We start from the raw sequence: 27,879 nt of genomic DNA on the forward strand, positions 1-27,879 counted from the left end.
TTATTAAACGTTGTTATTTTTATTTGTGCATATTTCCTTTCAGTGTTGGATCGCAGGTGGGACTGCTTTTTTTAGACTGTTGCCATCTGGGTATGCATGCCATTTTCTCCTCAGCTTTGTTCCTTAGCCTTACGTTCTATAGTGCTCATTTTTTTTCAGCTTTATACTTATTTATTATTTACTGGACAAATTCAAAACTTTATTTTTAAATTTTACTTTAAGTTCTGGGATACATGTAGAGAAAGTGTAGGTTAGTTATGTAGGTACATATGTGCCATGGTAGTTTGCTGCACCTATCAACCCGTCATATAATTTCTTTTTCTCAGTTTTCTTTTTTTTTAATTTTACTTTAAGTTCTAGGGTACATGTGCACAACGTGCAGGTTTGTTACATATGTATACATGTGCCATGTTGGTGTGCAGCACCCATTAACTCATCATTTACATTAGGTATATCTCCTAATGCTATCCCTCTCCCCTCCCCCACCCCACAACAGGACCCGGTGTGTGATGTTCCCCTTCCTGTGTCCAAGTGACCGTCATATAATTTTAAGCCCCACATGCCTTAGGTATTTGTCCTGATGCTCCTCCTCCCCTCACCCCCCACCCTCCAACAGGCCTTGATGTGTGTTGTTCCCCTCCCTGTGTCCAGGTGTTCTCATTGTTCAACTCCCACTTATGAGTGAGAACATTTGGTGTTTGGTTTTCCGTTCTTGTGTTAGCTTGCTGAGGATGATGCCTTCCAGCTTCATCCACGTCCTTGCAAAGGACGTGATCTCATTCCTTTTCATGGCTTCATAGTATTCCATGGTGTATATGTACCACATTTTCTTTATCCAGTCTATCATTGATGGGCATTTGAGTTGGTTCCATGTCTTTGCTATCATAAATAGTGCTGCAATAAATATACATGTGCATGTGTCTTTATAGTAGAATATAATGCTCATTTTTAATGTAAATTCTGGAATTAATATTTTAAAATTACATCTAGCATTCTATTGATTGGATGTAGCATAATTTATTAATATAGTTCCATGCTGGTGTGCATTCAAGTCACTTCCTTGGATCACAGCGATATAAAACATTCTAATGGAAAATTTTACACATGTAGCTTTTTGCTTCTGTGGCATTATCCCTTCAGAAAACTGATCGAAAATTGGAATGGTTATAAACAGTTTGATTGCAATATGAAGTTAGTATCTAGAGTGGAGTCGCAGTGGCCAGGTTAAAACCCAGGTTTGGTACTTCTAGCTGTGTGACCTTAGACAAACTACTTAATCTTTCTAAGCCTCAGTTTTCTCAAATGTAAAACAAGGCTAATGTAATACTTAATTCAGAGAGTCATAGTGAGGACTTAATAAAATGATAAAATAAAATAGCACATATTCAGCATACTTCAGTTGGTGCTAATACTACTGCTGCTATGACTACTACTAACACTGTATTTCTATTCTTTTACCTTCAGCTGGCTCAAGACCATGCGGCTGAAACCCAGAATGTTTCCTAGAGCCAAACGCAGCCTGATTTGCAATAATCCAACAGGTCAAATGATTTTAGAGCCACTTACGCCACTCACTCATCCCACCCACTTACGCCACTCACTCATCCCACCCATCCTAGCTCAGAAACTCTATTCTGAACTCAGTTCTTATATCATCCCTTCTAAGGTTTTCTAAAAGCCTTTGTAGAATCCCAGCTTTTTAAATTTTGGAAACAACGTCCCACCTCTCACCAGGATATGAAAATATCCCTCACATTCTGCAGAAAATATAGTTACATCGGAGCAACAGACCACATAAAAGCAGTATGCTAGTAGATGGGATGTGAGGTTTTACCCTCACACCGTTATTCGTACCTTTATTTTTAGTTTTATTAAAACTAACCAATTTTGATTTCATGGTTTGCGTTAGAGTCTAAGGGTCCAATGAATAATGCCTTCCAAATATTTTTATTTGGCTCTGAACTCAGGAAGAGATATGGAAGGAATTATATAGGAATCAGATAGATGGAGATCAGAATCTGAGCTTCATGACCAGGAAAAGCTGAAGAAAATAATACAGCTTAAATATGTAGCCACAGGGGAGTTCCTAATCCTGTCCCCTGAAGTGAACTTGGAGCACACCTCATAAAATTTCTAGCTTTCCTCACTTGCCGCAGAGTGGATAGCAGCCCAACATGGACCATCACTGCAGGTGGCATATCTGAGAGGGAAAGGGAGGTGCCAGGTGGAAAATGTCCAGTTTATCTCCAAACTCACCAACAGAGAATTTCCTCCTCCTTTTGTGGGGAGAAGGGAGCAAAGGATGGTCAGAGAGACCAGGAGCGTTTGCAGCTGCAGTTCCTCAAAATGAGAATATCAGGCCGGTGTACAACAGGTTTCTTTTGGGACCCAATATTTGATCTCATGCTGACCTGCTGGATACGATGACAACAGGTTCATTCTCACCATTTGGACCTTTGGCGGTTTCTGGCAGCCATGGTTAGACCCACTGTCTTTCCCTCTCTCCTGGCTTTCCTCATAACACCTCTGGAATGGTATTGACCTACTACCCAACATGGGGATGCAGGGATGTGACATTTACGTGCTTGAATCATGTTTTCACACCACTTTCTTGTCACTTTATAATTTCATCCACCATTTAATAGTATTATTTCAGCTGCCAAACACCCCTAAAAAATCTCAATTCGAATTGGCTCAATCAGGAAAGAAATGTACTATTTCACACCACAAGAAGTAAGAAAAAAACATAGTGTGTTATTATTGACAACTCTGTGATATTGGACCCAGGTGCTTTCTATTACTCTGTTCTGTCATATGCCCCTGGCTTCATCCTAAGACTGGTTCCCCCTGTGGTCCTAAGATAGATTCTGCAATTCCTGGCATCCCATCTGGGAACCACATCATCCAGAAGAAGGGAGAAAATTCCACCTCTTTTCTAAAGTTTTTTTTTTTTTTTCCTTAATGAAGAAATCTTTCATAAAATCCCTTTCACACTGTACTGACCACTGGTAAACCAATCGCTAAGCAAGGAGATAGAACTACCATTATGGGAGTTATGAATACATAGGGTGGACACCCTAACAAAACTGGAACCCTGACGAAAGGAAAGGGGGAGAACCGATGCTGGACAGGCAGAGAGCAATATCTGTTGTGCATCACTAGGCATTTGCTTCTGTGGTTATGATTTTAAAGAGCCAGTCTCCTTCTTTCTCTCTTTTATCATCTCTGAACCTCAATTTCCTCATCTGCCTTCTGCACCTTGTAAGGCTGCTGTGATAATCGAGTAAGATAATGTGTATAAACTACAAAGTGCTGTGTAAACCTTGCATTTGAGGAACATGAGTTTCTCTACCACTGCCAAGGCATAACTCACTCCAGACACTAGTTGTTGTTTGCAAAGTTGGTGTAGTTCTTATAAGACTGGAAACCAGAAACATCCCATCACTAGGATGGGTTCTTCTGACCTCTATATATAACAAAAAATGTGAATTAAAATTTAAAGCATATTAGGTGAACATGAAAAAATGATTAAAACCATAAGGAGATACCATCTCACAACCATTAGGGTGTCTGCTGTCAAGAAAACCCTGAAACAAAGCAGAAAGTAATACCTGTTGGCGAGGATGTGGGGAAATTGGAACCCTGTGCATTGCTGGTGGGAATATGAAATGGTATAGTCACTATGGAAAACAGTATGGAGGGCCCCAAAAAATTAAAAATAGAGGTACCACATGATTTAAAAATTCCATTTCTGAGTATATTTATCTCCCAAAGAAACGAAAATAGAATCTCAAAAAGATATTTGTATATCCATGTTCATAACAGCGCTATTCATAATAGCCAAAAGGTGGAAGTGCCCATCAATGGATGGATGAATGGATAAACAAAATTTATGTTGTAAACAAAATATATACACACACACACAATGGAATATTAGCCTTAAAAAGGAAGGAAATTCTGACACAGGCCGCAACATGGGTGGATTTTGAGGACAATATGCTAAAGGAAGTAAGTCAATCCAAAAAGACAAATACTGCAAGATTCTATTTATATGAGGTATCTAGAGTAGTCAAATTCATCGGAACAGAAAGTAGAATGGTGGTTTCCAGGGGATAGGGGAGGAGGAAATGAGGCGTTGTTGCTTAATGGACATAGAGTTGAAGTTTTGCAAGATTAAAAACTTCTGGAGATTGCTTGTACAACAATGTGGACACACGTAACGCTACTACTGAACTGTACTCTTAAAATCCTTAAGATGGTAAATTCTGTGTCATGTTTTTACCACAATAATTTCTTTGTAATGAAATAAAATTTTAAAAGTTTGATAACATGCAGTACTGGATAGTAAGTAGGGAAATAAGCATTCATGTCCACCCCACAAACACATAATGACACTTTAAATGGGCTTTCTTTTGTGGATAGTGGTTTGGCAATATCTCTCAAAATTAAAGGTAGAGGAAGGAGGAAAATCAGAGGAATGTTATCAAAGAGGAAGTCCACAGGGCTTAAAAGAAGGGCTGTCAAATAATAGGAGCAGGCAGGACCTCATGAACAGCACTGAAATCAGTGTCCAGAGACTGCCCAGCCTCTGCCCAGCAGGTGCCATTTGCAGCCAGCATTAGGAAGTTTAAAGCAAACTATCCCTTACCAGTGAAGCAAACACTGAATCTTTCCAGTACTGAGGGTCTGTATTACCTCTCCTTCTCATGACCATCAGGTAAAAGCCTCCTACCTATCATGTGCTGATCATCTTCATAGGACTGCATTTACGCATGCCCTCAGATGTTGCTAAGCCATCTCTTTGACATCCATATTAATCAGAGTAGGCTAGCTAACAAACAGACTCAACATTTTAGGTGTTAATGTAGTAGTAGAATTTTATTTCTTTCTCATACGAGGTTCAATGCAGGTGTTCTTGGTCAAGCAGCTCTCTTGAGCTGTTTTTCTCCAAGCAGTGAGACTCTGGGATTCAGCCTTCCTTCATCTGGTGGGTTTGCCTTGCCTAAGTCCTCCTCAGAGTCTTCCATTGGAACCTGTAGATTCAACCAGACAATGAGAGAGAGAGAGAGACCATGAAAGATTGCATGGGCCATTTTAGGGGCTAGGCTTGGAAGTAGAGTAGTACTTTATTACCACCTATATCCCACTGGAAAGACCCAGTCACATGGCAGCACTTGTAGTCTTCTCGTGTGATCATGAAGAAAATGAGATAAAAAGAACACATAATGTGTCCACCATAGTACCTTATATGGATGGACAACCCTCTTTATAACAGCCTGAACACATAAGCCCCTGAAACGGAAGGAATCTTTGGATACCTGGAGGAACATGGTGATGAGTTCAACATCCCTCTGTCTCACAGTCATACTTTGTTGGGCTTATAAAAACCGTCTTGAGATGCTCCCAGCCCACCCCCAACTGCCACTTGTGTTTTATTCATTTTATAATCACAGAAAAAATGAAGAACTCATTTCCACTTGGACGAAACCAACTTTTCTCCTCTTCCACCCACCAGAATTTTATTACGGAGACCACATTTCCCAACAATTACAAAGAACCCCTCAAACATACTACAATGAGTAGAGGAATGAGAAACAGATTGCTGCATCTGCTTAGTCCTCTCCATGGAGGAATTCCCCCCAAGTCAACCTATCCAAATTCTACCTACCAGTTGGAGCATATCCCAAGACATAAGTAGCACTTATTTCTTCTTTACTTCCTTTCATTCTTCTTATTTTTTTTTTCTTTTTGACAGAGTCTCACTCTGTTACCCAGGCTGGAGTACAGCCTCAGAATTCTGGCCCCAAGTGACTCTCCCACCTCAACCTCCTGAGTAGCTGGGACTACAGTTGCATGCTACTATACCTAGCTAATTTTTTAATTTTTTTGTAGTGGCAGGGTCTTGCTGTGTTGCGCAGTCTGGTGTCAAACTCCTGGGCTCAAGCAATCCTTCAACCTTAGCCTCTCGAAGTGCTGGGAGTACAAGACATGAGCCACAGTTCCCACCCTCAAGACATAAGTATCATTTCTTCACTGCTCCAGCCCAGAGAGATCCCATCCTTTTCTGCCTTACTTAACACTGATTGTTTTTGTTACCATCATTTGACATTTGGTTATCATTTGTATTGAATTCCACATCTTAATGCAACACATATCTCCTAAGCACACTTTGTTCCAAGCTAGGGGATTCAAAATGATAAAGAGAAACAGCCTCCCTGGAATATGCCATCCTATGAAGGAGGCAGATGAGTGTGCTGTAGAGCTGGACGTTTTAGTGCCATCAGGTGTACACAAAGCATCTTGGAGACTCAGGAGGGCAGAGAGTCCTTCTGAATGAGAGGATGGGTTGGTGCCTTTGAATCTGGACTTTGAAGAGTGTATAAGACCTTAACAATATAGTTTGGGCAGAGCATTCCAGGTGAAGACAAGAATGAGAGAAGACACCAAGGTAGGACTGTGAGGGGAAATTTCAAGACAAGTAAGTTATCCTGTATGGCTGGAGATAAAGCTGGAAAGATGAGTGTATCCATTGGGATTCTTTGAGCTGCAAGTAACAAAAGTATGTCTTGACCAGGCTTAGGCAATAAGGAAATGTATTTTACACACTGAAGTCCAGAAGCAGGGGCTTTTCAGAGCAGTTCGGTCAGGGTTCCTGGTCTATTTCTTGGTTCTTCTCTCAGTTCTCCTTTGACTTCATGGTGGCCATCCTTGTGGTTGCAAGCTGGCTGTCAGCTGCACCTGGGACAAAAGGTGTTTGCATTGAAAAGCAGAGAGGGAAAAAGAAAATAGTTTATCATTCCCAGAAGCCCCAAGCAAACTTCTCCTCAGATCCCATGGACATGAAGTAGCTTAGGACTGCCCATTCCTGAACCCATCACTGACTAGAGACCTACCATGAATGGTACAAACAAACTGCATGAGCAAAATGCAAGATCAGGCATCATCCGTGGTGATTCCTGTAAAAAGCTTGGACCAGACTGTGGAAAGCCTTGAATCCCAGACTCAAGAATCTTTGTGAAAAATAAAAGGCATGGGGGGACGTGGGCGGGGCGTTGATTGTTTTTCAGGAGAGAAGTAAACAGAATTGAGTTCAAGGAATAATTCTTTGGATGCCTTGATGAGAAACGACCAACCATAGGAGAGTGGATGTGGAAGAACCACGTACCCCCTCCCTTCCTGGCTTCTTCTCATCAAAAGTGGCTCCCAGGGAAGGAGCTGCGACACTCACTTACACCAACTCTAAATGACTGCCAGTGGGAGTGGAAAGGAGGGTGTTGATGGAAGAAACAGTCCCAGACAGTACTGACAGGGTGATTGTGGAGGGGGAAAGGAAAATTTTAAATAATTCCAAAGTTACAAATTTTGATGACTTAAATGTGCAATGCCATGAATACGAATATGGTCATCTAGAGGAGTGAGTGAGGTGGTTTTGAATCCATAAATCAGATGCATGACTAATAGTCATGGTAATAAATATAAAATTATGCTGATAGTAGAGGAATAATAATAATGGAAAATAAAAACCAGAACAGTTAGTATGTGCCAGGGACATAATAGATACTTAGTAAACATGTGTTGCTCTGAGGTATGTGTGTGTATTTGTATACTTACATACATAGAAGATACACATTTACTCCTTACAACAATCCTATTAACTGAGGCACAGAGTGACAAAAGTGAGCTATCCAAAGTCACCCAACTGCTAAGTAGTTAAGTTAGAATAAAACTCAGGCATCTGACTTAGGATACCATTCTTTTAATCTTTATAATAAGAGCTAACATTCATGAAGCACCTACTAAGTGACGGTACTTTATATACCTTCTCTTTAATCCTTAAGAGTCATCTCTATAAAGTGTATAGCATTCCCCTTGTTTAAGAGAGGAGGATTCTGAGGCACAGAGAGGATAAGAGACTTGCCCAGAGTCACAGGTAAGTGGTAGAGCTGGGATTCACATTGCAGAAGGCATAGCTCAAAACACATACTCCATGATGCCATGAAAAACATAAATGCCCCCTAGGACCTCAGGATCTGTTATCACTCATCTCATCAATGAAATGTTAAACTGCCAGCACTTGAAGACCAAAGCTTACACATTTTGGGTATGCTGTTGATGAGTATGGGACCTAGCACATAGATGCCTGGAACTGATACAATTTCTAAGCCTCTGGCAATCTCTGCATATAAGGAAAAACTGAAACTACAGTGGGAGGTTCCTGCCCAACTGAAGCATGAAACTTTGAGGAGGTAGCAGGGCCAGGTGGGTAAGAGGCCAAGCTTAAGAACAGACGTTCTGAGTCCAAATTGTAGCCTAGCAACTCATTGCTGGGGAGCCTTAGGCAAACAGCTTAACCTCTTGGAACCTTTATTTCCCCAGCTGTAAAATAGAGATAATACCAGCAACAGCTCATCTCAAACAAGATGAAGAAAGTAAAGCATTGGGCTCATTGCCTAGAAGACAGCAAAAGCTTATTACATGGTAGCTGTATTGCTATTATTGTTGTTGCTGTTGTTGTTGTTGTTGTTGTTGTTGTTGTTGTAATTTCTATAAAAGAGTATGGAAGACAAACAACCCAAGTGCCACAAAAAAAAGATTCTGTTGTTTATATTTCATGATGCTCCCATTCCTCAAAACCTTCACACAGCAGCTGCCTCAGCCTCCAAGTTTCTTGGCAGGACTCTTCACATCAGATTAAGAAAAGCCAGCTGCTATTCCTGGACCACAGGAGGAAGGGAAAACAGAGGTGAGGAAAGCCTGTCCACCCAAGGCCCTTTTCCTAGGCCCTTTGCAGCTCCCAGAAGCCCCAGATCCACCACGTGCCCAGCCCCCCAGACACTGGCCCTGGCACTGCCTGAGACAGCACTCTCTGCCCAGTCACCTGGTTTGCATTTCAGAGAGTGACCAGTAGCTATTGGCTGCTGCAGGTTCCAACTGTTAATACCATGACCAAGAAGCAGTGGAGTTGTGAGCTCAGTGCTGGCACAGGACAATTGCTTCCCTTTCCCCAGAGGCAGGGAACAGGAAGGTGGGGAGAACCCAGTGATCTGTGAAGCCCTGGGAACCACAGCATAGGGTGCTAGCTACCCCAGAGAGGTTTCAGATCTTCCAGGCCAAGACCCCTATCTCCTTGGTTAGCCTTGAGCTGGATGCCAGCTTACTGACTGGGAAGAGACAACTTCCTCCCAGCAGCCAATGCTCCCAGAGGCTTCTGGAATCTTCCTCAGTATACAAGTGCTTAGTCATGGACATTAAAGCTGGCAAAGCCCTCAATCCAACCATCCCATTTTATAGGTAAAGAAACTGAGGCCCAGAGGGATGAACTGACAAGTCTAAGATGGCACCATGAGTCAGAGCAGGGCTGGGGCAGGAACTCTTGTGCAAACAATGAGCCTAGGGCTTTTTTTAGTACTCAAAGCCACAGAGCTGCCCCCGCACTCTTACCTAAAAAGGGCTGGATCCGGTGATCCTAAAAAGGACTGGATCCAGTGATCCAGTTGGAGCCTAGGACCCCAATACACAGAAATCCTCTCCAAGTTCCACACACCTTTGGAAGAGGACTTGCCAAAAACATGATAGGCAAAAATAACAGCAAAGAAAAGTATGCTTTGGCATGGAAAGATGTTTACTCTACAGTGTTAAATAAAAAAGAAACAAATTCCCCTAGCAGCATTTATCCTATGATCCCCTTTGGATAGGGAGCACACATGCATAGAAAAAAAGGCTGGAAAGAGAAGAAAAACAGTTACTTTTAGGAAGCAGGATTATGGGTCATTTTCATTTTTTCTTTTGTCATGCATATTTTCTAAATTTTCCACTTCAAGAGTGTTTATTTCTGAAACAATAATTTTCAAAGGATATAAAGTAAGTAGGCAAGTGCCAGGGTCCCCAGTCACCCTCACTCAGACAGGCTTGGCTTGCCACAGCTCTCAGGACAGACTGCACTCATTGCACAAGGCGGGGGCATTTTTCTTTCCGGTGAAGCCTAAACAAGCTCAGACCTGCAAGCAGCCACAGCTGTGGTTTTGCTGCAGTCTGGGAACAGCAGCTCCAGTGCAGGCACTCCTGGGTCTTCAATGTGCACCAGTGAGGAAAGGCTGGATGCTGGACCCGAGTCTCACAGCTGGCTCAGCTGAGAGTGTGTCTGGTAGGTGGGGAAAGAGGCCAGGTCTGAGGTCTGAGATGCAGGATGTGAGGAAGAGGGAGATAAAGCCTAGTTGGCTCTCGGAAAATCTCCCAGTCCCAGGCTACACCCTTCGGGAAGCATCCTAGCCCAGTTTTATGTTTCAGACATGCACCTTTCTCATTTTGCTGCTGCTTGTCCAGTATGATCCAAAGCCCTTGAGACCAATGCACCTTTCTGTGTTATCCCATGATGGTGATCTGTCATGCGGGAACCTCCTAACCTTCTTCTTGCTGACCACAAGCCAGAGAATCAAGAGTCTTTTCACCAGTACCACAGAGCTTGGGCAATGACAGAACCATTGCCCTATGCCACATACCAAATGAGTACTAGGCACCTTCCCCATGCTGTGGCTGGGATCTGCTATTTCCTGAAGCAACATGTCCTGAACATCAACTGATTGACGATGTTTCCTTAAAAGGCTTGAGTATGGCAAATGCCATGATCACACGTTGGAGAGGCATGTCCATTAGGACAGTTTCCCCTGTCCTATAACAAAGGGTCTTGCAACCTCTTCACACAGTGGTGACAAAAGCAGAAGGAACAACTAGGTCCAAGGGCATCACAGAGGAGACGGAAAGAGGAACTGAATCCTAGCTCTGCTCCTCACTAGTCTCCCTTGTAAGCTGGTGATGGAAGCCCCTGAGCCTCAGTTTACTCATGCATAAAATGAGTCTCAGCAGTGCTGGCAGGATTAAGTTAATCTCAGTCTCTGCATCAGGGGTCAGCCAACTACAGCCCCCTGGTATCTGTCTTGCTGCTTGCTTTTGTACACCCCTCAAGCACAGAATTGCTTTTTCATTTTTAAATGGCTGGAAAGAATCAAAAGAAGATAAATATTTCACCATACATGAAATATAATTCTACCTAATTCAGTATCCATAATAAAGAGTTACTGAGACATAGCCATGCCCATTGATTACATATTGCTCATGGTTGTTTGTGAACTACAATGGCAGAATTGAGTGGTTTCGACAGAGACCAGATGGCCCACAAAGACTAAAATATTTACTGTTTGGCCATTTACAGAAAAAGGTTTTCCAACCCATCATCTAATAGTCCAACAGATAGCAGAATGTTAATAAGCATTGCTCTCCCTTATCCTTGGGGCTTCATTACCTGCTTTTTAAGTCCTCTCTGCCAGGCAATTTTTTTGTCATATTTAAAAGAAAGGGTCTTCACAATGATTATCACTGCTTTGAGAGGGTAGAAGAAGAGGGAAAGCTTTCCTCATTGTGATCATGAGGCTTCAAGTTGGAAGACCAAATGGCAGAGGTTAAATCTTCATTCTGCCATCAACTGGTGGTGTGACCTGGAGTAAGTCACTTCACCTCTCTAAGCCTCAGTTTTCCACACATATAAAATAGGATAATGATAATTGCTAATGTTTACATATCACTTGCTGCTTGCTAGACATTGTTCCAATCACTTACATCAGTAGTTTATTTAATCATAGCAGCCTTCCGAGGTAAGTACTATCATCACCCCATTTATGGGCAAAGAAAACTAAGGCACAGGGAGGTTATGTGGGTGGCCCCAGGTTTCATAGCTACTCAGAGAAGGGATTCAAACTCAGTCTGGCTTCATCACTTCGGTGCTTAAACAACTACATTCTAGAGCCCAGCATACTTTTTTTTTTTTTTTTTTTTTTTTTGAGATGGAGTCTCGCAGTCGCCCAGGCTGGAGTGCAGTGGCCGGATCTCAGCTCACTGCAAGCTCCGCCTCCCGGGTTTACGCCATTCTCCTGCCTCAGCCTCCCGAGTAGCTGGGACTACAGGCGCCCGCCAACTCGCCCGGCTAGTTTTTTTTCTATTTTTTTTAGTAGAGACGGGGTTTCGCCGTGTTAGCCAGGATGGTCTCGATCTCCTGACCTCGCGATCCACCCGTCTCGGCCTCCCAAAGTGCTGGGATTACAGGCTTGAGCCACCGCGCCCGGCCGAGCCCAGCATACTTAATAGACCTATTGGGGGATTCAACAGATATAAGGAATTGGATCCTTTTTAAATTTATTTTTTTAATTGACAAATAAACTTTATGATGTACAGCATGATGTTCTGGTGTTTGTATACATTGTGGAATGTCTAAGTCAAGCTGTTTAACATAGGCTTTGTCTCACACACTTGCTTTTTGTGGTGAGAACACTTAAAATCTACTCTTTCAGCAGTTTTCAAATATACGATATAGTGCCATTAACTATAGTCACCATATTGTAAAATAAATCTCTTCAACTTATTCTTGCTTTCTCACTGAAACTCCACATCCTTAGACCAATATTTCCCCAATCCTCCCAGCCCCCAGTCTCTGGTAACCCCATTTCACTTTCTATTTCTATGAGTTCAACACTTTTCTTACATTAGACGTGAGTGAGGTCATATGGAATTTGTCTTTCTGTAGCCTGGTTTATTTCACTTAATATAATATCATGCAGGTTCTTCCATGTTGTTTCAAATGACAAGATTTTCTTCTTTTTTAAGACTTCTTTTTAAAGTCTTTTTTAAGACTTTTTCATGATGTATATGTACCATATTTTAAAAACCCATCCATAGGTCTCCATGGATACTCAGTTGATTCCGAACCTTGGCTATTGCGAATACTGCTGCAGTGAACATGGGAGTGCAGATAGTTCTGACCGATTTCATATTTTTTGATATATACCGAGTGGCGGGATGCTGAATCATACGGCCATTTTATTTTTACTGTTTTGAGGATTCTTCATATGTTTTTCAGGAACCTGAACACTTTTTAGTCACCTGCCAAGGTCTATAGCTATGCAAACTCTTTTCATCTCGAATGAAGAAGAAGGATCAAGTTTTTAAATCCCTTACTAATGGTGGCATTTCCGACAGTGTGGCAGCATCTGAATGGAGAGGTGACATTTTTGCAGCAAGCCCTGCTCACATGGGTTCTATTTCTTCTCTCCAGGGGTAAGAGAAAAACAAACAAACAAACCTGCCCTCCTCCCAAAGCCAAAGCAATGTCTTACTAAGATCTGTTCTTAGTCAAATATTTGATGGATACACAGGAGCCACCTTTCTTCCCATGTGGTCAGGAAGCTGGTGATACCTTCCCACCTTGGCTTTGGGTCTCCTCCCAGTCACTGCTCCCACCTCATCTTGGCGAGATGGCCATCGGACAGCCCATGCTCCTCAGCCATGTGTGCTTGTCTTGGCTCTGTTCGGCCCCAAGTTTAACTGAAGCCAAATGCTTCCAGTGGTTTCATTTCTATGCATTCCTGAAACTGTGGCTAAGTTCAGCCAGTCACCTGCACAAATCTTCTTGGAAGAAACCTGAAACGGGTTGCTCACCCCACCCTGTCCCCAGCCCCCATCACCTGCTGGTCCTGCTCCTCCATGTCTCTTTAGCTGGATGAGGCACATCTTTCTGTTGAAGTCCTTTCTGGCTCTCCCTCCAGTCCAGTCCTCATCACTTCTGTACATTAGCATTTGGGCAATAATTGAGCATTAATTGTTGGGGCAGGCTCTGTCTTGCTTTTTCATCTAATTGATCCACTTGAGAATGTCTAGCCTATGATATGGGCTCCTGTGTGGCTGGGAGGGTGGGGAGGTGGTACTAAGGACACAACATGCATGGCAGAGGGTTAAGAGCTTGAGCTGTGAGGTCAAAATCCCTCTATCTTGTCCTACTGTGGGATCTTGAGTAAGTTACTTAACCTTTCTCAGCCTCTGTTTTCTCATGGGCAAAGTGGAGACAGCGCCTACCTTGTAGGGTTGTTGTGAAGACTCAGTGAGCAAATACACAAAGTATGCAAAAAGCCATACTAGTGCCTGGCAACTATCGAATCCTCAACAAAAATGTGCTCTTAGGATTTCTCTCCCTCTCTACAAGTACCTCACCTTAAGATACTTCAGAAATGTGATAAAAGCTTTCTCTACATGCTCCTGTAATGTTCTGCACCAGGGCACATCCTGGATTCACCCAATATGTACCAAGGGTTTACTAAGTGCCAAGGCACTGTGAGAATGCAAGGATCTCACAGTCAAAAGGAGGGAGGTGAAAGACAGAAACAGATGTGTCCACTGGAACCAGCGGTTAAGTGCTCTGAGACCTATGGGATGTAGGAAGGGATCTTCCAGCTCTGGAGAGGATGTGGTGGTGGAGTGGGCAGGGAGCAGGGAATATCTGCCAAGAGAGATAAACTTGAACTGACTCCTGAGTCATATGCAGGCCTTGGAGGCAGGCAGGAGCAGGAACGGTGGTGGAAAGGCATGACACAGCACACCCCATCCACACAGTCCCCTCCGTGAGCCTCCATGAGGCCCCACCTTGGTGCCCAAGTTTAGTGCCCCAGTGCCAGCCCATGGGGGAAGGATGAATGCTCCTTTTGGCATCTAACATGAAGGCCATTGCTGCCCAGGACTGGGCTGGAGGAGGGAAACTCTGTGAATGCCACAGCTGGGAGGGAATGAAGGGAAAGGGAAAGTGCCGGGGATAAGGCCAGGGCCTCTCCCTCCTAAGGTAGTTCAGAGCAACTCCACCCTGAACCAAGCCAATGTGCTACTGGCAGTCAAGAAGGCCCCACAGGAATCAAGAGCAAGAAGGGACCATAATAAGGTCAACCCTCCCAATCCTGCTAGGAGAAGAGAGATGATTTCAGGGAGGTGCTGTGCTAGCAGACAAACGATGGAATTCCTTCTTGATTGCGGGGAAAACCACCACCACTTCCTCTTGCAAGAATACGATGAAAACAGAGCAGTGGCTCCTAATCAGGCCTCCTGGTTCAGAACATGTTCAGTTGCTCTAATGCCTGGAACCACAGTACCTTCTCTTCCAGTTCTCTCTCTCACCAGACTAAGGCTTAGGGTAGGGGTTGGGGAGCAGAAAGCGGTTCTGGAGAGGAGAAAGCACTGAACTGAGAAGCAAACCCTATTCCAGTCTTGACCAGTAGTGTGAACTGCACAAGTTTCAACTCTCTCTGGGCTTCCATTTCCTTATCTGTATAATGAGACACTTGCTTTCCCTACTGTTGGCTTGGAGGAATGAATATAATATATAAACTTATCGAAAGGTCTTAACTGAGAATGGTTGTGTTATCTGACTTCACTAAATGTGACTTCTCTGGAGGCGGGAGTTGCTTTGTTGGGGTCACTGCTGCGTGCCAATGCAGAGCATGCCTCCCTAGCATGTTTGGAGGCGATTTTGCCTGAAATGGCAGGGGTGGGAGGAAGTCATCTTCAGGCCTTATCGAGTCCCACTTCCCTGCTCCAGCCTTGTGATCACCTACAAGGCCAGAGTGAGACTTGGTCCAGAGTGGCAAAAGGGACCCCTGGGGGCAAAAGAAGGGGTCTAGGAACTCAGTGCTCACTTCTTCCTTCTGTTCTGACCCATGAGGCAAAGAATTATAATCGCTTCTGCAGTGTCCATTTTGCCTTCCTGATTAACAGAAATCCAGTTTTGTCTGAGTTGTCAAAGTTTAGAGCCAGAAGCTTTATTTCTCAGCACCTTTGGATCCAGAGCCGCCACGGGACACAGGTGTAGCCAAACAAATAAAACATTAGGTTGAGATCCTGGAAAACCTCTGACAGGTTCATCTAGTGTTTGGCCATTTGTTCTTCCTCTTTTTCCTGCTGGGAATGTAGAATTAATCCCTGGAACTTTAGAAGCCATTTGCCACCATGAGGACAAGGGCCATTTGCTAAGGATGACGAAGTAAAGGCCCTGATGGCATTTTTTGAGCTGCCATATAAGCATGGACCACCTACTTCTGGAAGTATATAATCTCTCATTGTTAAAGTCACTGTTTTGTGGGGGGACACACAGGGGGTAGGAGGTGAGTAGAATTTACTATTATAGACAAGCACAATTATAAGCAATATATCCTTTCTTCCAAAGATTGGGTCAGTGCCTTTCTCACCTCTGCCCCTACATCAAAGGACTTACCACACAGCATTTTAAGAGCCAGTTACTTGCATGTACTCCCCACACACTGCAAGCTCAGCCCATGGGGGACTACACATTCTGCGTGATTGCTGTTGCATGCCCCAGAGCACCACAGTTTCTGGAAAACATTAGATGCTCTGTGCTTTTCTTGAATTGGTAAATGAAAGAACACTTTGAGTTCTGATTCCAGCAGATATAGCTAATATTGGGTTTCAGTGACATGTGGAAGCAAATATTTATTGAGCACCTTGTACGAACATGGCACCATGTAATCTTTCTTTACTTTTGTCCTTTAGTGAAGGGAGTTCTACTGTCCACATTAACAGGTATCTGGAATCCTCTCCCTCTTCTGTAAATAGAGGCATTTCCATATATCCTCTGAAATCTAGGCACAGGCACCCAAACCTCAATTCTTGACTTCTGTACACCTACAGGCCCAATACCATGTGTAAGCCACCAAGGCTTGGAGCTTGCACCCTTTGAAGGAATGGCCTGAGCTGTCAGTTGGCTTCTTTTAGGCATGGCTGGAGTTGAAGCAGCTGGGACACAGGGTCCCATGTCCTGGGGCTACATAGAGCAGGGGCCTTGATCCTGATGCACAAGACCATTTTCCCTCCCAGGCCTCCAGGCCTGTGATGGGTGGGGTGGCTGTGAATGTCTCTGACATGCCCTGGAGATATTTTCCCCATTGTCTTAGTGATTAACATTTGGCTCCTTATCACTTAAGCAAATTTCTGCAACCAGCTTGAATTTCTCCCCAGAAAATGGGGTTTTCTTTTCTATTGCATCCCATCAGGCTGTGAAGTTTCCAAACTTTCATGCCCTGCTTCCTCTTGAATGCTTTGCTGCTTAGAAATTTCTTCTGCCAGATACCCCAAATCATCTCTCTCAAGTTCAAATTTCTACAGATCTCTAGGGGAGGAGCAAAATGCTGTCAGTCTCTTTGCATAGCAAGCGTGGCCTTTACTCCAGTGCCCAATAAGTTCCTCATCTCTATCTAAGACCAACTCAGCCTGGACTTTATCGTCCATGTCACTATCAGCATTTTGGTCAAAGCCATTCAACAAGTATCTAGGAAGTTCCAAACTTTCTCACATCTTCCTGTCTTATGAGCCCTCCAAGTCTCTAGAAGTTCCAAACTTTCCCATATTTTCCTTTCATCTTCTGGGCCCTCTGAACTGTTCCAACCTCTGCCTGTTACCCAGTTCCAAAGTCACTTCCAAGTTTTTGAGTACCTTCACAGCAGCACCCCACTACCCAGTACCAATTTACTTTACTAGTCTGTTCTTACACTGCTAATAAAGGTGTATCCAAGACTGGGTAATTTATAAAGGAAAAAGTTTTAATTGACTCACAGTTCAACCACACTGGGGAGGCCTCAGGAAACTTACAATCATGGCAGAAGGGGAAGCAAACATGTCCTTCTTCACATGGCAGCAGCAAGGAGAAGTGCCAAACAAAAGGGGGAAAAGTCTCTTAGGAAACCATCAGACTTCATGAGAACTCACTCACTATCATGAGAGCAGCATGGGGGAAACCACCTCCATGGTCCAATCACCTCCTACCGGATGCCTCCCTTGACACATGGGAATTGTGAGGATTACAATTTAAGATGAGATTTGGATGGGGACACAGCCAAACCATATTACAGACATTTAAAAAAATAATAAATCTGCACGTTAGCCCCAAAGGAGCCAGTGTTTCCTTGGCATGAAAAGTACTTTCTCAACGTATCTGCATCTTGAGGAATCCAAAAAAATTGATTCTGTGGCTTTGAACATTTTAATAAGAAACTAGTATGTGGATGCTGAGTAGAAACAGTAGACCTTGTCTAGACTACCTATCTGGATTTTAGTTCATTATATGTTCACTTTTTTTTTTTTTTTTTTTGAGACGGAGTCTCGCTCTGTCACCCAGGCTGGAGTGCAGTGGCCGGATCTCAGCTCACTGCAAGCTCCGCCTCCCGGGTTCATGCCATTCTCCTGCCTCAGCCTCCCGAGTAGCTGGGACCACAGGCGCCCGCCACCTCGCCTGGCTAGATTTTTGTATTTTTTAGTAGAGACGGGGTTTCACCGTGTTAGCCAGGATGGTTTCGATCTCCTGACCTCGTGATTCGCCCGTCTCAGCCTCCCAAAGTGCTGGGATTACAGGCTTGAGCCACCGCGCCCGGCCTATATGTTCACTTTTAAAAATTCACTAATCTTATCTATCAGAGTTTTAGCACAAAACAGATCCAACGGATGATTGAAGAGAGAGTTAGGAGGAGCTATTACAAAGGCATAGACCTCCTTAGAGGAAACAAAAAAGAGATAATGAAATACCCTGGGACTAGTAAGGACAGGATGTGTTATGATTATATCTGAAACAGCAAAGAGAAGAAGCAAACCCAGGAGTCCTGCATCTGTCAGAGGGCAAGAAGGTGCTGGTGATGTACCACAACATATACCCTCAGTCTGCCTGACTTTGGCAACACAGGGTGGACAGTTCCACACACTTTACCTGAGTCCCTCCTCAAGGGCAAAGATGGATTATTCAAGGTCTTTCTCAATTGTGCTCCTTGGGGCTTTTTCCAAAGTTTCAGAAGGCCACTTAGCCAGCGTAGGTACAATGGAGAAATTTCATGGAATATATGTCTCCAGGTGCAAACTCAATAGATAGTGGGTGAAAGTCCATGGATAAATGCCCAGAGCCCATCAGCCTCTGTGGAAATCATTCTGAGGCACATGATCATAGTTCCTCAGCGAGTCCCCAGAGTGATTGCACCCCAATTGCCCACAACAATTACCAGATGATTTTTAAACACTCCATTGGCTTTTCTTTCTTCTTTCTGCCTCCCGAGTCAACCCCCAACACTCAAGTTGCACTGTTTTCAAAAGAACCCAAACTAAGACACAGAAAATCAACTTTTGGCAGAGCAGCCCAATCACTGACAATCTGCAGCCAAACATGGAGGAAACATGAGGGATAAATAACCCTATCTATCTCCTTCCACCCTCTGATATCCTGCCAGTTCCTCTCAGAAACCAGAAGTGAAAACATCTCGTTGATGTGGTCTGTAGAGACCAGTCTCCCAGGACCCAGAGAAAGACCAAGAAGGGCAGAGAGTAGACTGGGAAGAGCAGATCATAACTCTTCATCCTAGCCCATCTCTTTTACCTTTTGGCCTGCTGTATCATGTCAGGGTGAGTTCAGTCACATTGTCACCTGCAATCTAAAACTTTAGTCACTACCTGCGTTCTTCTTAGAAGGTAGTGGGAGGAAACATAGGCAAAGATATAATTAACATAAAATATAGCTTCTACAGACCCTGTTTCTGTGCCTAGTCATTGGGATTAAGGTTATAACCATACTTCTTCTACTACCCATTCTATGCTCTCTATACCTTCTGCAGCATCCTGGTTGAATATGGTCCTTTACCTGTTGTGACCCAAACCTTCATGGCCACAGGATATAAGTCCTCGGTGGTACTTTCTTAATTTTGAAGCTATAGTTTTCCAAATGATCAGGATTATGAGGCAACACTACCAAAAGGCACCCCTGGACTTTTATGTTTGAAATCTTCCAAATTTGTAACGTAGTCCTTCTTGCTTCCATTGTGCAGCAGTACCCAAATTCTTCCTTGGTAATTTGGTGACTCTCTTCTCCATTGGTTTAAGGATAGGTGCTCATCATGGCCAGAAGCAGGCTTAGCTTGTAATTTGTTAGAACCACGGATGTGGTCTCTAGAGGAAGCCTTCTATCCCTGGGCATTAGGTCCTCTAAACCCATTGAACCAAAGGACACAGGAGAGAGAGGCAACATTTTTTAAGTAGATCATTTCTTAAAATGGGGAGAGGGGACACTTTTACTTCTACCCCTGGTTTTCCAGACATGTGCATTCTCTGGATAGAGGAGATGGTACCACATGCTGGCTGTTTGCCATATACTGCAGACTGTAGGGTAGCACCCAACCCTCACAGGGTGTTGCCCGTCAGAAGCGTAGCTGAGGCTTTGGCATGCTATTGTGCTCTCATTTCCAGGGTGATAGGCAGCCTCTAAAGGGGCTCCCAATGATCCTTTCTTTCAGGTGTCCTTGCCCTTGTGTATTTACTTCTCCTTGAGTGTGGGCTGGACCTAGTGACTTGCTTCTAATGAATAGAATATAGCGAAAATGAAGGGATGTTACTTTCAGAGAATAAGTTACAAAAAGACTCCAGCTTCTGACTTGCTGCTCTCTCTGACTCTCCTGCTTGCTTGCTCTGATAGAATCCAGCTGCTCTGGTGTGTGTTGCTCTGTAGGGAGGTCTACATGGCAACAGACTGATATCTCCAGCCGGCAGCCAGTGAGGACCTGAGGCCTGCCAACAGTCACATGAGTGAGCTTGGGAGTGCCCACTCCCTTAGTCAAGTACTGAGATCACTACAGCCCTGGCCAATGTTTGCAGCCTGTGAGAGACCCCGAGTTAGAGGTCAGATGCCTGACCTACAGAAACTGGAAGATGATGTTTGTTGTTTTAAGATGCTAAGTTTGGGGTAATTTGTTATGCAATAATAAACAACTAATACATAATGTCAGCTCCTTATAGATGAGAGGATCAATGGAAACACCAGGGAATTCTGCAGTCATGGGCCCCATGCTATACTTCTGTTGTTGTTATAAAATGAGCTCCTTGCTTGGCACCAATGTTGTGTGGAATACTATGGCAATAGATAAAGCTCTCAATACAGCCTGCAAAAGATAGCGCTGTTAGAAGTATTGTGGGTAAGGAAAGCAAATTCTGCAAGTGAAGTAGACATATTTTCTTATGAAGACAAAAACCTTGCCTTCTCCCTAACAGGAGGGATCCGATGAAATCATCTTGCCACCAGGTAGTTAGCTGATCCCTTGGGGAATGGTGCCACATTAGAGGCTTATACTGGCTTCTTTTTTGTGGCAGAGCAGTCTTAGCAATGAGGATAGCCTGATAAGCCTTGTTAAGGGTGTGTCTTTTTGTTATCTACATGCATAAATATCATCCATCTTTGCTGGCATGAGCATTTTGCACATGGAGTATGCACACAGTTATCCAAAAGAGAGACTGACATCTCTTAGACAGATATCTTGTCCATCTAATTACTTGGCGCATCATCTACAGTAAATGCCCTCAGTAGGTAGGTATGTACATGGGACACAGATATCTTTACACTTAGTACCCATTCCCAGGGATCCATATACAGACTTCTCCCCAGACCTCCTTGTCACTAATCTTCCAGTTCTGTTCTTTCCATGTCCTTGAACTTCTGAAAGTTCTACCCACCTGGAAGATTCACCATCATCACTATTTTTTAGGGCCACCCCTGAGTAGGTCTGTAGGTAGTGGCCAGTACTTCTGGTTGGTTCCAGAACACCTTGTAGACCCCTGTATAAACTGGTCTGTCATTGCCATCAGAAACTTCTCATGAGCCATAGACATGCTTTCAAGGAGAAGAAGTAAGTGTTACAGGAGTCTGGGCCATCTGCTTTTCCAGGTTACTTGCATCATTCAGACCACAGAGGCTTTCTGATTTTCTATTTGTATTCTCAGTTGGATATTTGAAGCTTTTCATTTGTTCTTTTCTCTACGAATATTCTGTAGGGTTTTCAGAGGTAACCAGCTCACACCATAATTTTTGCAATCATCATTGTCACCAGAGTGACTGAAGACCCAGGGCTCCTGATCTCAAAACATAATGCCCTTCATGCATATTCCACACCATCCCAGGCCACAGCAGGTGATGTTTTAAGTAATCATAAGGTCACTGCAAATGACAATAACAAATGCCCCTCCCCATGCCACAAAACAGAGTGTGCTAATGTGTGCTTAATGAATGTGTGAGCAACCCAATCTCAGAATCCCATTTTGAGGGGTGTTTCTTTGGGCTACTTCCGGTGCCATTTACTATAAGTGTCCTGGCAGGAAACAAATGATTCCTTGATAAAAGAGATTAGGGAAGTCTAATGATGGCGTTAGTTAAAAATGTATGGCTGGGATAGTAAAGAACTCTGGGGTTGACAAATGAGGAAGCCACTACACTCTTGGGTCTGAGGAGAATGAGAGCATGGAGTGGTTCCCAGAACCTAGTAGATCTCTAGCTGTGGGGTCAGCCTGCTTTGGTAGAGGAGCACAGCCGTTGCCAACGTGAGGCCTGGCAGTGAGGGAGCTGGGGGAACAAATACCCTGACCACACTCCCATCCTGCCTTCCAATTCCCTCCCTTGCTTGCCATTGGTCAAACCCTACCAGAAGTCAGAGGGCAAGGAAGGCTGGCTACGCAGTACACAGATATCAGCGTGCAGGGTCACAGAGCAGGTGGGTAGGGTGGCAGGTGTGTCTGGAGGGCAGACAGAGACTGTTCAACACACTTCAAATCCCACCACAGACTAGTTTATCCTACCAATAAGTAGGAATGGAGTTCTCCTAAAGGGAAGGCGCTCCATTTATATTGCTGTCTCTGTTGGGCCTTCAGTATCCTCATTTGTTAAAGGATACACTGGATAATATTTCCTGCTTTCCAAGCTGTCTTAGTACCAGTGGGTATATGGGCCTAGGCAAGAGTGTGCTAAGGATAGAGGTAGATTGTGATTTTTGCTCAAAGATTGCAGATGTGTAGTTGCCATAGCCACACATTTTAATGGAAAATGTTCGTTATTTCTTTAAAAATATATTATGAGATAGAATACAATGTTCTAATGGATTATTAAAATAACAAGAAGTTAGAGTGGTGTAGTTTAAGTATCAACCTCATTCCCTCCTGGGGAAATGTGTCACTGTTATCGGCTACTAGGCTAGTTTTGGTGGGGAAGTTTGAGAGGTGCTAGATGATTCCTAGGAGCTCCCCCATATCTGATAGCCAGAGCTTCTTAGATTCAAACTTCTCCTGGCCCTGGAGTTCCATTCTCTGAGAGCCCAAATTCATTTTTCAAGTGGTCCCAAGTAGAAAGGCTCACTCAGGAAGGTATGAAGCTCCCTCAAACATGTGTCTGAGTTTCAGTCCACCAGACTTCCAAGTCCTACCCAGAAATACCCTAGAGGAATGCACTGTTGCCCTTTGGTTGGTTTTCTAGCCATGAGCTCCTCCCTGGAGGGCTGCTGGTTTCATGGAGGGTCAAGAGCAGATTAGAAAAGTATAAAGAGTGAAGGGCAAGAAGACACTGGTATCTAGGGGTGTCAGAGCAGAATCAGAAAAGGACACAACAAGATGAAGGTGGGAACAGAGAGAAGCTTGACAGTTGGTCACGGGGGTGTAGCAAGAACCATGGAGGTGGTGGAGTTTATTTTAGGATTTGCACTGAATTTTGTTATTGCTTCAACAGAGCAAAAGGAAACAGACCTAAATCCATCCAGCTTACCGTTATGATTGGCTCTGTGTCAGGCGCTGTGCTAAGAACTAACAAAAGCACCGGGATCAAGATAGATGAGTTCTTCCAGGCACTTACATCCTAGTGGGGGAGAAAAAGAAGACAGAAAGAAGCAGATTGAGTTAGCAGTTCTGATACTGATAAGCAGTGTGAATAAAAGATGGTATGGGATAGGCAGGGATTCTTAAACTTTCCCTGTAAAGGCCAGATGGTAAATATTTTCAGCTTTGTGGGCCATCCATTTCTCTTGCTGTTACTCATACGTAGAACTCAACTCTGCTGTTGTAGCCCAAAAGTAGCCAGAGAAAATGTGTGAATAAATGAGAATAGATTTGACCCAGAGACAACAATTTGCCAACCTTTGAGACACAGCAAGTTGGCTGAAAGTGGGGCAGATGTCAAGCAAGGCACCTTGGGGACCCGAATGGTAAGAGGTCCGTCATGGGTTACCTGGGAGATGAGCATCTCAGGTAGGACAATGAACACTTGCAGAAGTTCTGGGGTGCAGCGGCTTAGCACATTCCAGGGTCAGAAAGAAGACTGGCCATCTGGAGTATATGAAATGAAAAATGAGAGAAGAGAATGAGGTGAAAGCACTGAGGTAGGATGCCACTGAGCCTGGATTTTTTCCAAAATATGACAAGAAGTCACTGAATGGTTTTAAGCAAAGTGATGACCAGAGAGGCTGGGTGCTTGTCAGAAAGATGAAAGAAAATAGCAATTTTCCATTTACAGAGCACCTAGCTAGTGCTTGATACATGGAAGTACCGAATATATCTTCTTGTGTATTGCTTGATAAAGCATCATGCTTCCAAGGGGTCATCAAACCCTGGAATAGAAAGGACTCTAGAAGATATCTAGGTCACCTCCCCTATTTTATAGATAAGTAAATTGAAACACAGAGAGATTAAATGCTTTGCCCACCATAAGTCATCAGATTGGGACTGGAACTCTAAGGAGAGAATTTCAGCAGAGAAGCGGGCCCAGATGACAAAGTATTTGTTGTGTGAAGGACAGGATGATTTTGGATCCAGGATGGTGACATCATGACTATGTCAATATTGGGTCCAGCGCCATGTGGACTCAATGTGAAAATTCTTGGGAAAGACAAGCTGTGAGAAAAATCTGAGCAGCGGAGATTTCCCATTGTCATGGAGCTGAGCCTTGAGTGCACAGAGGCAGCCCTGGGTATGAGGGTTCTCCCAGTAGTTGCCAGCTGAAGAATCATGGCCATGAGACTCCACTAAGGGGCCAGAGGTGCACAAGAGGAAAATGGCAGGCACCAAATGGAAATGGCAAGGGTTTGTTTAGGAGCATGTTTGACATACCCCTAAGAATTCTCAGAAACACTTGAGTGACACTTTGAGAAGAGATGAAGTATGAATAGCAGGTAGGGCCAGTGAAACACTATTTATGACTGTCTACTGCACCCCACCTTTGCCACCCTGACTCATGTCCTCTTGGGGAAACACAAGTCATGTTTCAAATTCATGTGAGACTATATGGGCCCACATCCTGTCCATCCAGCAAATATATCTGTCATCAACTTAAGTATTTATCTATTACCTCTTCCAAAGTATTGGTTATTCTTGGAGCTAGTACAAGTTGTATTAATGACCCCAGGTCTGTCCCAACAGCAAGCTTTAGCAACCTAACACACTGGTCTGGGCAGCATGGTGAGAGATGGAAGGGTCCCACCCTTCCTGTGGAATATAGCTGGGCTGGGCAGCAGGAGGGCTGTGCTCAGGGTCTGGAAGTCAGATTTCAAGAGATGAGGCTCCTACCTTAGCAGGGAAGTGGTGTCTCGCAGGTTAAGACACTGCTGCCTTGCTGACTAGGACAGTCTCCCTCTCACCCCTGAGCTAGAGCCCTAAAATCCCATCTCTTGAGCAGCAAAGCTATCTTTCAATTTTTTTTTTTTTTTTGAGATGGAGTTTTACTGTTGTTGCCCAGGCTGGAATGCATTTGTGCAATCTCAGCTCACCACAACCTCAGCCTCTAGGGTTCAAGTGATTCTCCTACCTCAGCCTCCCGAGTAGCTGGGATTACAGGCACACACCACCACGCTCGGCTAATTTTGCATTTTTACTAGAGACGGGATTTCTCCATTTTGGTCAGGCTGGTCTTGAACTCCTGACCTCAGGTGATCCACCCGCCTCGGCCTCCCAAAGTGTTGGGATTACAGGCGTGAGTATCATTCTATTTTTAGAATAAAAAACTGCTATGAACTATACTTTCCAATTTTCCGGCCCTTTCCTGGGCTCTATTTCTAGTGACCAACTGGAAAAATAACTCTCATTCTGCATGGACATACTTGAAATTTGGCCAGTGGTTTTACAGTCCACTCCCTGGAGAGGGTTAGCAAGACAGAATTGTTTCCCAACAATGACAGGGCTGTGCTGTTAGGAGAATATCATCCCGTAGCTGGCAGACAGAATGTTAACCTCCACAGTGCCAATTCCACTACCTTCAAGTCACAGGGAAATTTGAATTGTATTGTTTCTCTCAAAGATTCAGTTACAGACTTGGGGGTCTCTGCTAATGAAGATGATGAAACTTCAGGTCATGTAAATAAGAAAAGTTGAAGTTCCCAGAAAAGAGTGCTGACTTTTTTGTGACTTTTTCCCAGTGGGTTGTATTTCTAACAGGAATTATTAGCCATGATAGAGGAGGGGCTTGATCCTTTACTGTAAACAAAACTGGACATGAAATGTGCTAAATGGACCTGAATTCCTCTGACTAGATAGGAACTAAGCCTGCACTGGGAAAAGGTGGGACGAAGACATGGAAACCGACATCGAGGAAGCATTAGGAGATGGGTGTTCAGAGTGGGACTGGTGATTCTAAAGCAGTTAAAGGGTATCAGTTTCGTGAGCCTAATATGACAATTTCATACCTGGAATTATTCAAATTGTTTTGAATGTGCCTTCACTCCTAGGCGCTGGAAACTGTACTCTCTTTCTGAGGATGACTCATCTCTTTAACCTCAGGTACATTCCATGAAAATGGGTAATGCCTCTGGAGGGCCTAGGGCCTGCATTTTCAAACTGCAGTGCATGTATTCTTGGGATTACACAGATTATGAAAGATATACAAAGCTTAGAAAAACAGGGCGTATGTTTCCAAAACATTCACTTTACTTGCAGATGGGTGGTTTAAAAAGAATGTTAAGATATATAATGTTTATGACCACTAAGTGTGCATTGAAAGTCTTTTCTGTATCGGGAAAATGTCCTACATTGTGAATCCTGCCTTCATAAAGTAGAGGCTGGAATTTACTATTCCATCCTCCCTTGTAGCTGGGTTATAGGCTGGGTCTTAGGCTATACCATGCAGACACAACCACGAAAGACTTCAGTTTGGGCAAAAGTGATATGAGGCAGGGGCCTTGAGGAATCTGTTTGGGGAGCACTGTGACAGAGCCACATGCAGCAGTGGCAGAGCCTCTGTATCCAGTCCCCAGTGGGATCAGAGCAAGCACCTCTGTCTGGGGCAGGCTGGGGTGTTTGTGTCCAAGGCCAACACCACTGGATATTTGCTGGGGCAGCCCCTGGGTACTGGCTTCATCGTGTTTCCAGTATGTGGGGAACCCAATGCTTTAGGTTTCCTAGAAGATCCACGGTTGCCCTTAAATTCTTGTTCTGCCTGAGCTACCTAGAATGGACTCCATTATTTTCAACCAAGAACTAAATGTAAATGATTCACATGAACATATTATGGAATCAAATGCAAGATTCACATGCATCTTAAAAATAAACATTAAATGTGAATGAAATGTCACATTTGTGTCACGCACTTTGGGCTAAACCTTTTTACATCTTTTTTTGCTTGTTAGGGGACTTTTGGTGGAAACATTTGAACATTTCTGGCCTGAGGTATAGGCATATGGAAAAAAAAGAGAAATAGGGATTAGGTAGGACAAAGGGAAAAGTTACAGAGAAAAAGACAAATAAGCAAATGAAATATTTGTGCACATAACCTCCTGCTTTAAAAAAGTCCAAGACATACATTATTCCATGTGATCCTCGTGTCAACTTTATTATTCCCATTTTATAGATGTGGAATCTGAGTCTGCACAGAGAGACTACGGGACTTGCAGGAGAATATGTAGGTGGAAGACAGCAGCGGCCAGTACTGAAGCTGAGCCACCGCCATCAATTCCGATTCTTTTCCCACTCTGTCACACAATTGGAGAAGTGCTCTGTTTTCTGGTCTTGTTTTTCCAAAGAGTACAGGAAACAAGCTCAGAAAGCAAGAATCAAAGTGTTTCTTTCCTGCCTCCCTCTCTAATGTAACTTCTTTCTAAAACTTGGCCCTACCACTTTGTCCAGGTCAGTCTGATAGAGGTGGCTCTGCTTGTGCCTTGTGGGGTCACATACTGATATCCTCCTCCCCTGATCAGCAGGCCTCGATGTCTGCAGCAAAGAGTAAACAGCTTTTGGTCA

At 43.8% G+C, this 27,879-nt stretch overlaps 1 long non-coding RNA gene across 1 annotated transcript; it reads right to left on the reverse strand.

Annotated features, from left to right (window-relative positions):
- Positions 1-4,863: 4,863 nt before the first annotated feature.
- LOC117080592 lies at positions 4,864-24,118 on the reverse strand. Its single transcript, XR_004435899.1, has 3 exons — positions 23,885-24,118; positions 23,426-23,515; positions 4,864-5,033 (listed from the first exon to the last, which is right to left on the reverse strand). It is a non-coding gene; the product is annotated as an uncharacterized LOC117080592 (long non-coding RNA).
- Between the last annotated feature and the right edge of the window lie 3,761 nt (positions 24,119-27,879).

Source organism: Trachypithecus francoisi, unplaced genomic scaffold (assembly GCF_009764315.1).
Source record: "Trachypithecus francoisi isolate TF-2019V2 unplaced genomic scaffold, Tfra_2.0 Lachesis_group8, whole genome shotgun sequence".
NCBI lineage: Eukaryota > Metazoa > Chordata > Mammalia > Primates > Cercopithecidae > Trachypithecus > Trachypithecus francoisi.